At 37.3% G+C, this 13789-nt stretch overlaps 1 protein-coding gene across 2 annotated transcripts in view; it reads left to right on the top strand.

Moving 5' to 3' along the window:
- Positions 1-312: 312 nt before the first annotated feature.
- Positions 313-13789, top strand: part of LOC149572215 (fluoride export protein 1-like) — a 53748-nt gene continuing 40271 nt past the window's right edge. For both annotated transcript variants that reach the window (XM_089813472.1, XM_089813471.1), the window contains exons 1-2: positions 313-402; positions 535-634. The gene's annotated coding sequence lies outside the window, so the exon portion shown is untranslated. The remainder of the gene's footprint in view (positions 403-534; positions 635-13789) is intronic.

The raw sequence follows: 13789 nt of genomic DNA, 5'->3' as shown, positions 1-13789 counted from the left end.
TCATTAGTGCTTTTTCCGCGTTCTTTCCTAATAGACCAATTCCCCATTCTATTTTCACCTGCCCGTTCGGTCTAACTATAGTTAAGCTTTCAGTAACCACACGAGTGAATGTCAACGGTTATTATTACTCGTGGGCGGCGCAGGGGTAACCTTCACCTCTGGTTAAAGCAAATAGCCTTTGCATAGCTGTCGTCTTAATCTACGGTGGCGGGTTCGAACCGCAGTAGGAGTTCAATCAACCAGGTTTAAGTGTCGTGTTCGAGGGGTTTCCTTTTTGTCTATATATGGGAGCATGACGCGTGTTTGCCTGATATTTTAAAATCGGAGAGGCCAGGGTTTGGAGGGTTATCTAGGGGAGGCGTTATTTCAATCTGGAGGAAAAGCAGGGACAAGTAACAACTGGTGAGGGTTTTACTCTCCTTTTTCGGCTTTGATTGGAGATTTGATTTCATTAATAGTGGGCATTTGTGTCAGGAAGGTGTTATCTTAGGAAGGACAGCCTGCGCCGTCTCATATTTTACCTCCATTTTGCAGATCACTTTTCGACGGCGAGAAAGGTTTGGACTTGGACAGATCTGAAGACTCCACCAGGCAATATTTGAGGTCGGCTTCATCTTTGCTTTCAAAAGAAAAGGTGCGCTGAGTGCTCTTTTGTCATTTAAAAATCTGTCTTCATTTGCTCTGCCAGTGTCTTTATCGGCCCTACAAGTTCTCTTTTGCTCCGTTCGAATTTTATTTTATTTTAGCTAAATCTTTGCGATTTTGAAATAAATGCTTCTGGATCTCTGCATCTTTAGAATATTTGAAGTAAATGCCTCTGGATCTCTGCATCTTCAAAATAGAAAGGTTTCCTTTGACATGATTCATTTTTCCTGCCTGCAAGCAAATCTAATTTCGTGCAAGACTTTTAGAGCAAGTACAGATTATTATAATTATCATTTAATGTAACTGTCCTGGTGATCAGTCGGATTGAAGAAATGGACAGAGCTTTTAAGTACATAGGTGTAGGTAGTGGCTATTGCATGGCTTCACAGGAGTAAAATAAATCCGAAATATAATTCTTCGACATAAAATATGGAGATGTTTAATGATGCAGGATATGTAAGAGAAAATCACCGTGTAATTTGGCTTGAAAGCTAATTCTTTTCCTGATCTGGCCTTAAATTTTTAATTGCGGCGTCTGTTCGGGATCTGGAGATTCATAACTGTAAATAAACCCACATATTTCATAATTTTTTCCCGACTACTTTAAACTAATCCATATCCAGCTAAAAATTTCCCACTACAGAAGCAATCTTGGAAAATAATGTATTCACAGCGTCTGTCAGTGAACTTGAAATCAAGAAACTAGGAAAGGAAAACCCTATATTTAATAAATACTTCAAATTGCTTTAAATTGTACATAGCCAGCACAAATTTTCAATATCAGATGCAATGGTCAATAAAAATATATATTTACTGCGTCGTTTTGTGAAGTCGAGATTAAGAAACGGTTACAAACCTTCATTTTTGATAAATATTTTCGGATTCCTTTAAAATAATCCACAGCCAGCCAAAATTTTATTAGTTTTTAATGGCGAGTTTCTGTGTGATCTATGAATGTAAATAGAGTAATTCGGTCATCATGCTAAAGCTACGCACAGCACGGACGAAGCTGGAAATAATGAAGCCTGCCTGAAATTGAAATTGTGAGTACGTGGTATTGTCAATCAGATACAGGGGAACATTTATGATGTCATGATTCGTATGAATAAGTGGTCTTATTATTCTAAATTCATGATTGACCCCTGATTAGCGAGTACTAGGAAATCTGGATAATAAAAAATTAGACTTGTCATTGTCCGCTAGTGGAATGTCTTTGTTTCTGACATTATTTAAAAACTAGTTTATTTTACTTTTTTGCTGTTATTATTATTATGTAGATTCGTGGGGGCGCTGTCTATCAGGCAACTTATATGCATTAATAATAGAACTATTTAACATTTCGAAAGGGTGCATATAGATTACCAAGGGTGCATATAGATTACCACGTATCTATTATTTAAAAACTAGTTTTACCTTTTTCGTATTATTATTATGAAGATTCGTGGGTTTTCAATGCATGAATAGCGCAAAAGGCAGACAGTCTATGTCGTGTAAGGTGAGACAACGTTGTACAATCGGGTTATGTCTGAGATGGGTTTTATTCGCCAATAGTGATTCCTGATCACTAAGCTGTCTAATCAATGGCCGACCTTTCCTCAGTCGACTAGCCCTCAGTCTCATTGTACAATCCGGTTCTGTAGAGATGGGTTACATTCGCCTTCAATATTTACCAAGCTATCAAATCAATTGCCGACTTACCCTGAGTTTCTGCGTACTGTTCAGTGTGAAGACATGATTTATGACTAAATAATATTTAAAGAATTGGGAGGTGGTCCTCTTGACGGAATTTAATCAATGGCCGACTTACGCTCGATTCCTACGTACTTTTCACAGGGTAACCTTAACATTGAAAGAGCTTGGGAGGCAGTCCCGTTATTTCTTTAATAAGGGAATACTGTTGATTATAGGGGAAAAATTTTCATTTCACAAATTTCAGAAAGTAGTTGGGTATGGAAAGAGAGAACTAACTACTTAGTGGTGGTTCTATTATTTTTCTAATTGAATACTGTTAGATAAAGTGAATAAAATTTCATTTCAGGAGTTGTGTTTGAAAAGACGAAACGAGAAAAATAAATCTATATTAGTCATTTAATTATCACACAGTAGTAGTACAATTATCATAGACACAACAACACTACAATAATCAGTCTCCAAGGCAAATAAACAATAGTTCTATTATAGGCATAATGCTCAACAATAGTAATAAGTAAATAAAAAGAAAAAAGAGAAAAAAATTATATTAGTCATACAATCATCACGCGCAGTACAGCACCACTACAATAATGAATCCCCAAGGCAAATGAACAACAGTTCTACTAAAATCATTATGCTTAACTACAGTGATATAATAAGTGGTGCTTCACCTTTGTGAGTATCACCTAGATCCAATGAGTGTATGTGTTCCATTCATTCTCATCAAAAGACAGGTTTGTGTGAACCACTACACATGGAAAATGGGTCAATAAGTTTGACTCAAAAAATTCCACAATTGAATCTTGATAGCAATAACACAATTTGACTTGTTGTGGAAAATATCTCTTACTTATCAAGTAATAAAATGATCAACCCAAAAGAAATAAGCATTTGTAAGTGAAACATTAGTTAAACATTAAGCATAATCTTATTATTAGTTGAAAGGCAACAACTTTCTTTACATCTTTTGTTTTTCAAGGTTCTATTGTTCTTATTTTAACTCTAAAGGTAGTCTCTAATTTTACTTTCACTCCAAAGGTAGTTTAGAGAATAGGAAAATATAGTGAAGAGATTATAACTTAATTTATTTATTAAAATATCATTATTCTATATAATCTTAATTTCTATTGACGGTTGATTTGTTTTAATGTTGCTTTTCTGTATTTGATTGTGTATATTGATTTAGATCAATGTTTTAGTTTACACTTTGTGATCTATCATAAGATGACATAATATGTTGATGTGCATCAATGTTTCAGATCACCCTTTGCTAACCCATTATCAAGAGGATGCCTAGCTATATCATCTTGATGATGGATTATAGATGGTGATCCAAAATGCTAATGGAATAAACATATACAATGAAATCTAGAAAAAAAAATAAAAACATTAGAGACTTTAATCTTTTTAAGTGATTTATTTTTATATCTTGAGGAAGTTATATTGGTAATGGTGGAGGATCCAAGTCTATATGTATGATATTTATAGATGGCTTGAATGGTTGGATTAGAATTACATGGAGGATTGAGGCTATGAGAGGGATTATAAGGATATTGGGATCTTGAGATGGAATAGGATCATTACATGAAGATAAAGGAATACTTTGTTCTTGACTTTGGAGAAGAATATGTGATAGAGTGGAACAAATGAGTAGCTCTTGAGGTAGTAGGGGATCATGCAATGGGCCAGAGATACTTTTCTCTTGAAATGGAATGGGATTATGAGATGGAGTGATTTGATGTTTGAGATAAAAGGGAATTATTAGATTTGATGAAATGAATGCCTTGACTATATTAGAAATGTTTTGTTGAGGTAGAATAGGAGGGGATATTGAATCTTGAGATGAAAGGGTTTCATGGGATAAAGTAGAAGGAATACTTGGATCCTGAGGTAAAAGAACAATTATGCAATACAAGGTAGGTGTATCCCCAAAGGAGATGACCAAGCCCCCAACAATAACACAATAGAAGTAAACAAGATACAATTGAAACAAACTCTATTTATTAACAACATATCTTGAATTACATCCAATGAACCAAATGCATGCCTACTTGTAAGGCCTTCCTAGTTACAACCAAGTCATTCCATATTACAAAGAAAACTTACAACTCTTGAGCTATCCTTTTGCTCTACTAAGAATACTCCTTGATTGCTTTCTAAGACTCAATAATATTACACATATAGCCACCAGGACATACATGTCAGCTTTGAGTTTACAATCTCCAATAAAGGATATATGTTATACAATATAAGATTGACCCTTAATAAATTAATGACCAAATATAGGTTGACACATTATAAAACATCATAAAACCTTGTGCGACCTTAGATATAGGTCCACGTGCATTAATTACCTGTTTAAATCTAAGAGCACATAAGCTAAATCTTAAATATAGAACCTTGACAAATTAAATACGAGGCATCACATGAAGAACACCAAAGGAAATCAACACTCGAGAAGATGAAGCATAACTTCCACCGCACGTAATATTAAATTATGTGCACACATGATAATGATCCATGATATGTCCACAATATGAAGCTAAGCTCACATAATCTGGAAAGGACAAACACTTGTTTGTCAAATAATTGGAAATACAAAACAAACAAACATCTTTTTAGGGATGCAAGATTGCCAATAGCCCAAGGATGACATGCACCAAATGCTTTGATGTTGATGTGGAGATGAATCTATGCTAGCATGTTTTGGAACAAGATATTGCCAAAATTGGATTTGTGTGGATGATATGATGGTGGATGAGATGGGCTCCTCAACCTGTGTGGATGGAGAGATGGTTGATTCATGTTTCTTAGTGGTTTGGAATTTATCTTGATTTGAAGGGGATGAAAGTGAATGCATGAATTGGAAGGATCAAATCCCTTTCCTCAGGAGAGAGGAATTGAGGTATGTCTTGATTTAAAGAAGAATTGAAGTTTGTTTTGATTTGCATGACTTGGGAGAGTTGCCCAACCTTTTTTTTTTTGGGAGACCTAAATTTATTCTCCTTTTCCAATATTCCTTAGAGTCAAGCATGTACAAAGAGCTTTGAAGATGAAGCTGATGTGGGATTTTGATGGAGTGATTTGGGATTTGGGAGTATGTGTAGCATTAAGGTTTGAAGGAAGATTGGGATAACAGATTACCTAGAGCAAAAATTAAGGCATAGGGAATTAAGTGGAGAATTTGGATTACGAGGAAGATTAAGGATAACACCATGAGGGACTTTGATTATTGGTGTAGGCGATTAATAGGCTACAAAAGGATGTGTATTGGGATGTGGATAGGGCATAGTATGGATGTATAGATGTTGAGTCAGAGGGAGAATAAATATGTGTGTGCACATGTGCATGTGTGATCTTTCTCTCTATCTCTCTCTCTCTTACACACACACAACGAAGGATAGAGAGAGAGAGAGAGAGAGAGAGAGAGAGAGAGAGAGAGAGAGAGAGAGAGAGAGAGAGAGAGAGAGAGAGAGAGAGAGAGAGAGAGAGAGAGTATTAAATCATAAAAGATCTACACTTATATATTTGTATCTATCGCTTACTTTATTGACATCTATCACATCTTGGATTATCACCGTATTTGGTTGTAAGAGGTATCATTTGTCAAGAAATGCTTGTTTTTATCACTCATTCGATCTTTATGAAATAATGTCTTTACTCCTTCAAGAAATGTTCATTTTTATTTCTCATACTTTTTGCAGTAGGGGTTCTCCACCATCAAGTATGGAGTTATTTTTGTTACTCATCTCCATTTTGTTTGATCATATCTATCTATCTAGTTGTGTACATAGAGGTGAGAAAACTAAAGAAAAGGTTTGATTGAGAAAAATCTCAATACAACCTCAACACTCTTCCCTGTTTTTATGTGTGTAGATGATGAATATGTACCCAAGTAGAAGATTCTAGATTATATAAAATTTTCTATGTTTTTTTTGTTCTCTAGTGAATGAGATTATAATGTGGCACACGTACTTTCTGACAACACATTTTGTTTAAGGTTAAGAGATTCAAATTTTTCTTGAAAGGTGTTTATTATAGTAAATTTAGTTAGATTGAAAACTTTCCCCCAAGATTGAATTCTAGTAGAAGTGAGGTAGTGTAAGGAAGGTAGAAAATCCCTTGCTCTACACTCTGGTAAGCCTGATGTGAACATTGATATGTCAAATATCTTCCTTTAAGGATTTGATATATTTGACAAGGCATTCTCTAAGGGTGACTTTGATGTGTTAGACAAGTCCTTTGATGATTTCTTGGGTATTTCCTATCATGACTCTAAATCTTTCAGACATGTGAATGCTATTGTAGTCTCAATATTTCCTTCAAAACTCTAGGAAAAAAACATTTTTGTTACTACTACTAGCCCTTCTTCTAAGAAGGTAAGGACTGCATATGATAAATCATGAGGGGGTAGCTCTTCAAATCTCTTTGCAAAGTTCTATTGATATAGGAATGCATCACACAACACTGTTTCTCATACCTATAACAATCAAAAGAATAAAGATAATGTTAATTAAGCTCATGTGCTTTTACCCTCTCCACAATTTGATCTTCCTCAAGATCCTAAAGTGACAACTAGGAAAACCAATGATTATGCTCTAATTGAGGAATTTTGAGTTGCTAAGATCTAACTCTAGGAATTGCTTCAAACGATATTAGTTTACCAAGGCATGGTTTAGGAAAATCTTCAAACAATCTTTCTCCCATAGTTTATGAAATTGAAGGATGTGAATGTATTGATGGATCATATATTCAATGTTGATATGTTGAATATTACTTTCTATCCACATGAACTTTTGCCTCAAAAAATAAGGATTATTGTAGATCCTTTGATGATCATAATGCTTGTTAATGAAATCTAGGTATAAGAACCCTTGCTGACACTGGTTCGACTCTCAACACGTGGTTTGGACCTATTTCCCAAAAGAAAGGTGGAAAACTATTTATTATCAACATTTTTTTATTTGAGGGTTGGACATTAGTAAAAATATCAACGTAGGCACAATTATATTACATATTAAGGTTGGACTTGTTTTAGTATATGTAATCTCAAGACCTTTTCTTTATAATCTCTTATTGGGAAGGCCTTAGTTATATGCTCTTGCCCTACATGGATTGGTTAAATTTATTTTTAATAATCAAGCAGTCACAATAAAAGATAATCCCAATGACATGCATTTATGCCAAATGATGACTATAGGTCAAATTTTCATTTGCTTCTATGTTTAGGAATCATATTCCCTTAATGGTCATTATGTCAACATCATTTCTAACCTAATCTAGAGAAGATGCTCAAGGGAAAGCTTCCCAAGAAGGGAATGTTAAGGAGATACCAAGTACTCCAAATGTTGATCCTCCTAATGACGATCCACCTAGTAAGAAATTGAGAATGCCTCTCTACTATATCTACTAAAGATCCCACTATAGAAGTCAATGCATGGTTAAGTGATGGTTAGGGAATTTTAGACTTTATCAATTCTTATATTAGATGATGTACGGTCAACCTAGTCAACCTAAAATCACAAGTCTTATTCCATATGGCGACAAGAGATGATTATGCATCTATAAAGTTGAGTGATACATATCATATGAATAATTCCTTCTACACCAAACCAACTAGTTCCAAATAGCTTTAATCAATTTATGGGTGAGGATATTGGATGGTTTGCAAGTGTGGTTATGATGGTAGGGGGTATGGTTCCAATCAACAAGGTAGCAAAGTTACTTTGGAACCTAAGCCCAAACATCATAGCAATAGATTGTGATATCATCCTACAAGATGTAAGGATAACCTTGGCTAAAAGTTAACATGATTTTTTCTAATCCTTTTCCTTTGGAGCTGGTTTATCTTGAGTTCATTGACTCAAGTATCAAGTGGTAGTTCCTTTGGACTTCTCTTTGAAAGGGGATCTTAAAGAATTCCTTGATATTTATGTTAACTTACCTTCTTATCATCATAATCAATGATTTCCCTATTTCCTAGAGAGCCAAGAATATTTTGGAGAAAGTATCCAAAGCACATATGAGAATATCATGGTACTTTCATACAAGGGGATACTATTGATGTCCTTGTGGATTTTAGACACCTTAAGAGAATCATTAAGGTAAGAAAATGCCTTCCTTTAGTAGACATCAAAGTACATTCTTATCTTTTATAATAATATGCAAATGTTTTCGCTTTGGCATATAAGGATATGTTAGGTATTGATAAATCAGAAGTGGTTCACAATATGGTATTGACACCTAATGCTAAGGTTGAAAAATAAAATATTCAAAAAATAAATCCACAAATCAGCTTGCAAATAACCTTAATGGTCAAAACGAAAATATAAATGCTCTTAAGGCTAGCTTCATTTGTCCCATTGACTATTTTCCTTGGATACGAAATATAATCATCAATAGCATCATAAGACCATTTTGGATCCTAGCCATCCCCCGCACGTAACATCCCAAACTACTGACCATATCATCAAATGTAATGCCCCACCCAAAGATCCTTGGAACAAGGATACAACTCAAGCCAAAATAAAAAAAAATTCAAGTATGAATGCACATGACAACATCATATAGGGATCACATAGATTGCAATGGAAGACTACACCAACAATCCGAGCAACCAACAAATCTCCAAACACCACTACCAAACATAAACGACAAACCACGGAGGAACACAAATGATACAAATCTGATAACATACCGAATTCGAAATGCAATTCCAAGGTATTTGAGAACACCATAAAGCGTAACCAAAACCTCTCTGAAAGACTTCTAAACAAAACAAAAAGTGCCTGCTATCTGCCTAGACAAGTTTTTACAAAACCAAGGCGATACTTTAAATCAACACAGTATGATACTTTCTAGTATTGCACAACCTTTCTAATGAAGGCATGCAATACAATCAAGGTTTGGGTGACACTTCTCAAGAAGGTGTGTGATACTTTACCAGTATTGTACAACCTTTCTACAAGAGGCGTGCAATACCATAGAGTGTTGCACGATAGAGTTTACAAGGGCATGTGATGGTTTCCATTATCGGACGATTCTTCTCCTTTGGACATGTGATACTTTAAAGTATCACCCAATGCTAATGCATGGTTGCCGAGAGAAAGAAAGAATTACTCTAAGGGCCAAAACAAAGGATGAAATGGACAAACAAACCTCCACATTAGGGAGTACCGGATCCACATAGATCGAGGAGCGAACACTTGAGTGCATAAACAACTAGATGCCATGAAGAAGAAAGAGGAATAGCAGTAAAAAGGATGTACTGAAAGCAACATTGTAGTGTATAGAAGCAACATCGCAATGACTGAACAACCAAACTAAGTACGCGGTTCCTCCTAACTATCAACAACATCATAAGACCATCATGGATCCTAGCCATGATCCCAAACTACTGACCAGATCATTGGTATTATCTTATGAGGACGTCACTCAACCGATGAGAGCTTCATTTGTGCTTTCTAGAATTAGCTTGTTTTTATATCTCTCTCTTGTGTTTGCATCTCCCTTTTGTGCTTTCAATCGAGCATTTGCTCATTCTTATTTCTCTTTTTTATGTTTCTATTAGATGATAGGCTATTTATTGTTGGATTCACCTTTGGAGAATTGTAATGTCTTACTCTAATAGTCAGTTTGAGTGACAAGAGTTGTACTTTTTAAAGATTACTTCCCAATGTTCGAAAGGAAACTTTTGCGATAGTTAAGAACACATTCATGACACAAGATGAGAGTAGCAATATGTTCTATGATCTTGTTCCTACACCGAGCTGTGATCCTATTCCTACAAAGCTATGATTTTGTTCTTGTGTTGAGCTCTTGAGCCATGTTCTTGAGCCTTCGTGTCGTGTACTCCTGTTGGTGGGTTAGATTCCCTTCATGCCTTGGCTACCACTTGCTCCCGCGGATTTTCTCTTCTGCCACTTGCTCTTGTGAACTTTTGTGGGGTTTTTTCTTTTTTTTGCTTGGCTCGTTGATTTGCGACTTGATTTTATTACCTGTTATACCGCAACCACTGAGATAGCTGCGCCTATTACTGCTAACCACCAATCCACCATTTTCCCTTTAATCCTCTTGAATGAGAGTGGGCTTTAGTTGGGAAGGATTTGGAGGTAATTTTAATCTTAACACAGAGCAGAAGTGTAGCTTTGGAAATTTCAAGGAATTCGGTGAAAATGAATTTATTTGATTGATAGATTGGTCTCCTTTGCCGTGAGTAGAGTTCTAAGTTCTAAGCCAGCCATAGTTTTTGGGAGTAGTCACTGCTACTTTGACTCCACTCCTTAATCACTCCTTCCATGTCTTCTGTTAGAGGCTTTACCACAGGGAAATCATCAAGAATTGGTTTGGTGAAAACATCTTCAACTATTTGACAGATTGTGCATCACATAGCTATCTATAAATTGTTTGACAAAATGCCTGGCTTATGGTAGGCTATGACCTTCTAGGGGCACCTTCTTTTATAAGCTATGGCACCCTTTTTTGATCCAATTACACTGCAATAGCTTGTTGATTGCTTAGCTATTGTGGAGTCTGCTAATGTTGTCCTTCAAAGTGTTGTTCCTCAGTCAACTTCACTCTATGTTAAAATCACAGAATGATTGGCTTTGTTGGAATCCAATAACCGCACTCTACAAGATACTATGCAATCTCTAGTTACTGAAAATACAGGCCTCAAGGCTAATCTGGAATCTACTACCATGCAGCTCAAGGAGTTGGACACTACCAAGGAGAAACAATCGGAGATCGTCGATAAGCATTCTTCACTATTAACACAGACTAAATTAAAGGTGAATTCTTGGGCTTTTTTATGTAGTTCTGTGGCTGAAGCTCCTCTTTTAGGCACTGAGAAGTTAGTACAAGGGAAGATGGATGATGACAGGGTTAGGCGGACTTGTGAACTAAACTTACGAGTTTGTGGTCTCTCCTTCATTGATGATCTTTCAACTGTTGGATACTCTTTCCTCAAGGATCAGTTGGACATTCTAGACATCACTCTTGATAGGTGTTGGTTAGGCCTTGATGTTACTCTCTTCATTCGGTTCCTCTCCCTCTTTGACAGGTTGTGGGCTCTTAGAGCAAAGAAAAATTTATTCTATCTTTCCCCTAAGATCTACCTAGATGAGGACCTCACTTGAATAAGGTGGCAGAACTCAAGCAAGCTCTTGTCCTTGTTGTGGCAGCAAGACAAGAGGGTAAATATGCGGTCATCAAAAACCTTAAAGCAGTATTCCGTGATACCTTTCCTATAGGCTGGATTTTGAGGGCAACCTCTAAGGCCAAATGACTGGCTCAGCCGCAATTAAGCACAAGCTCTTTGTGTCTCAACCATTGGAACGAAAATGGTATCCTTTGGTCTATGCTTGGCTTACTTAATGATGCTATTGGTTCGCTGACCTTCTTTTTATTACAGAGACACATGAGAGCCCCATGCATCCTCTTCCTGACATTTTTGGCTATCAGTGGCTCTCATCTTTTAAAGACGAAGTCAGGTGCTCTGGTGGGGTCACCTATCTTATTCGGGACCACCTTTTCAGTAAAATTTCCTTGGTTCACTCTGACAGCTATACCAGATTCATGTGGATTCGCATTGATCGAGGAACCTTGCTCTATAGAGATACCTATATTGATGTTTGTTACTTCCTGCCAACATCTTCGTGCTGTGCAGTTCACAACACTGAGGGTGGGGACCCCTATGAGGACCTTATTGAGTACATAACCAAATTCTTTGCCATGGGACATATCATTATTCTAGGAGGCTTTAACACACGAACCATAGACCTACAACTTCCTATCCATGATTGTAGGTTTGATCCCATGTGTACAACTGCTTCTGATCCTAGTTCTATTGGCCTACTTAGGCTCTCCGAGGATTATCAGGGGCCCTTCACCAGGTATGGTCGTAATTTTTTACAACTCTGTGAGTCTTCTAACTTAGTGAATTTGAATGGGCTCTCTTGTTTTCCTAGATCTAAACTCTTTACTTGTTGGCCACATGGTGGTGGTGCTAGCGTTGTTGGCTATATTATCTCTATTGCCTCCTTTTTTCCTTCTCATTTGATGCTTTACCATAGCTCACCTTCCTATGGCTGACCATGCTTTCCTTAGCATCACCCTTCGGGGACCCTTAACATCTTCTCCCTCTTGCTTATTCACTTCTTCTCGCCCCCCTCTTCCCTCCCCCCATGCTCACACCTCTTTTCGCTTCTTCGATGGTGATGCAGAGCTCTTTATCCACCACCTCAGACGACTTCTCCCCTAGGACCCCTTCCCTAACTCCGAGGACATCACCTCCATGTTTCACTCACTTGTATCCACCTTGTGGGAGTTTTCCCTTCTCTCCATTCCCCACTGCACCTCTTCGCTCACCCCTTGCCCCTCTCACTGGTCTTGCCACATGAACTAGTGGTTTGATGAGGACTACAAATCCTTTCATCACATGCTTCGCTTTGCTCCATCCACCACTTCTTCCTCCTCCTCTCAGCTGAGGCTTGACTACAGTTGCTTTCTTCGCCATAAGAAATGGGAGTTCACTTTACTACATTGTAAGTCTCTTTGTGCCATGTTTTTCTAATCTCCAAAGCTCTTTGGTGCACCATGTTTCCTCGCCACCCACCTTCCCTCTACTTTGGATCTTCCCTCCCTTGCCTCCCACATGTCCATCCTCTATGATATTCCTACTAGCCCCCTCTCCATCTCATCCTCCCCTCCACCAATTGTCACCTATTCTCCTTTTCCCACATTTGTGAGGCAGTTAGAGTTATGAACATTAGCAGAACTCCAAATGAGGAAGGATTTCAAGCAGAATTTTTCAAGTTGGGTATCTCTGTCCTAGGTTCCTTTCTTACAATGCTCTTTAATCGAGTGGTTTGCATCAACTTGTTCGACTCTTGGTCATGACATATTATCTATCCGATCCATAAATCTAGGTTAGCTTCGGACCTCGAAAACTACAGGACCATCATGATTGGGCATACCTTTGCCAAACTCTATGCAACAGTGCTGAATGATATCCTATTCAATGAGCTTGATTAACGACATTGTAGGGCTAGAGGTCAGGTTGGGTTTTGTTCAGACTTTCAGACCACTGATCACTTTTTGACTTTATAGGCCATCATTGAGGAGACAGTTTATTGCTACTTTGTTGACTTCTGCAAAGCCTTTGACTCTGTTCCTTAGGCAACTCTCTTTCAACATTTTAGGGATATCAAGATCTCATAGATTCTTCTCACAACTATTATGAGGTTATACGAGCGCATCGAGGGCAGGTTCAAGACTCCATAGGGCTTTTTTGATCCTATCCAGAGCACTATCGGGTTGAATCAGGGCTGCCCTCTCTCCCCCACTCTTTTTGGCATCTACATCGATGATCTTGAGGCATTTCTCTGTGATTTCTCGCTCCCTGGAAATGGTTGTTATTTACATCATGTATTGATCTCTATTCTCTTATTTG

Source organism: Cupressus sempervirens, chromosome 2 (assembly GCF_028749045.1).
Source record: "Cupressus sempervirens isolate cs-2001-9-10 chromosome 2, ASM2874904v1, whole genome shotgun sequence".
NCBI classification, from domain to species: domain Eukaryota; kingdom Viridiplantae; phylum Streptophyta; class Pinopsida; order Cupressales; family Cupressaceae; genus Cupressus; species Cupressus sempervirens.
This window is presented reverse-complemented; position numbering and strand designations above follow the sequence as displayed.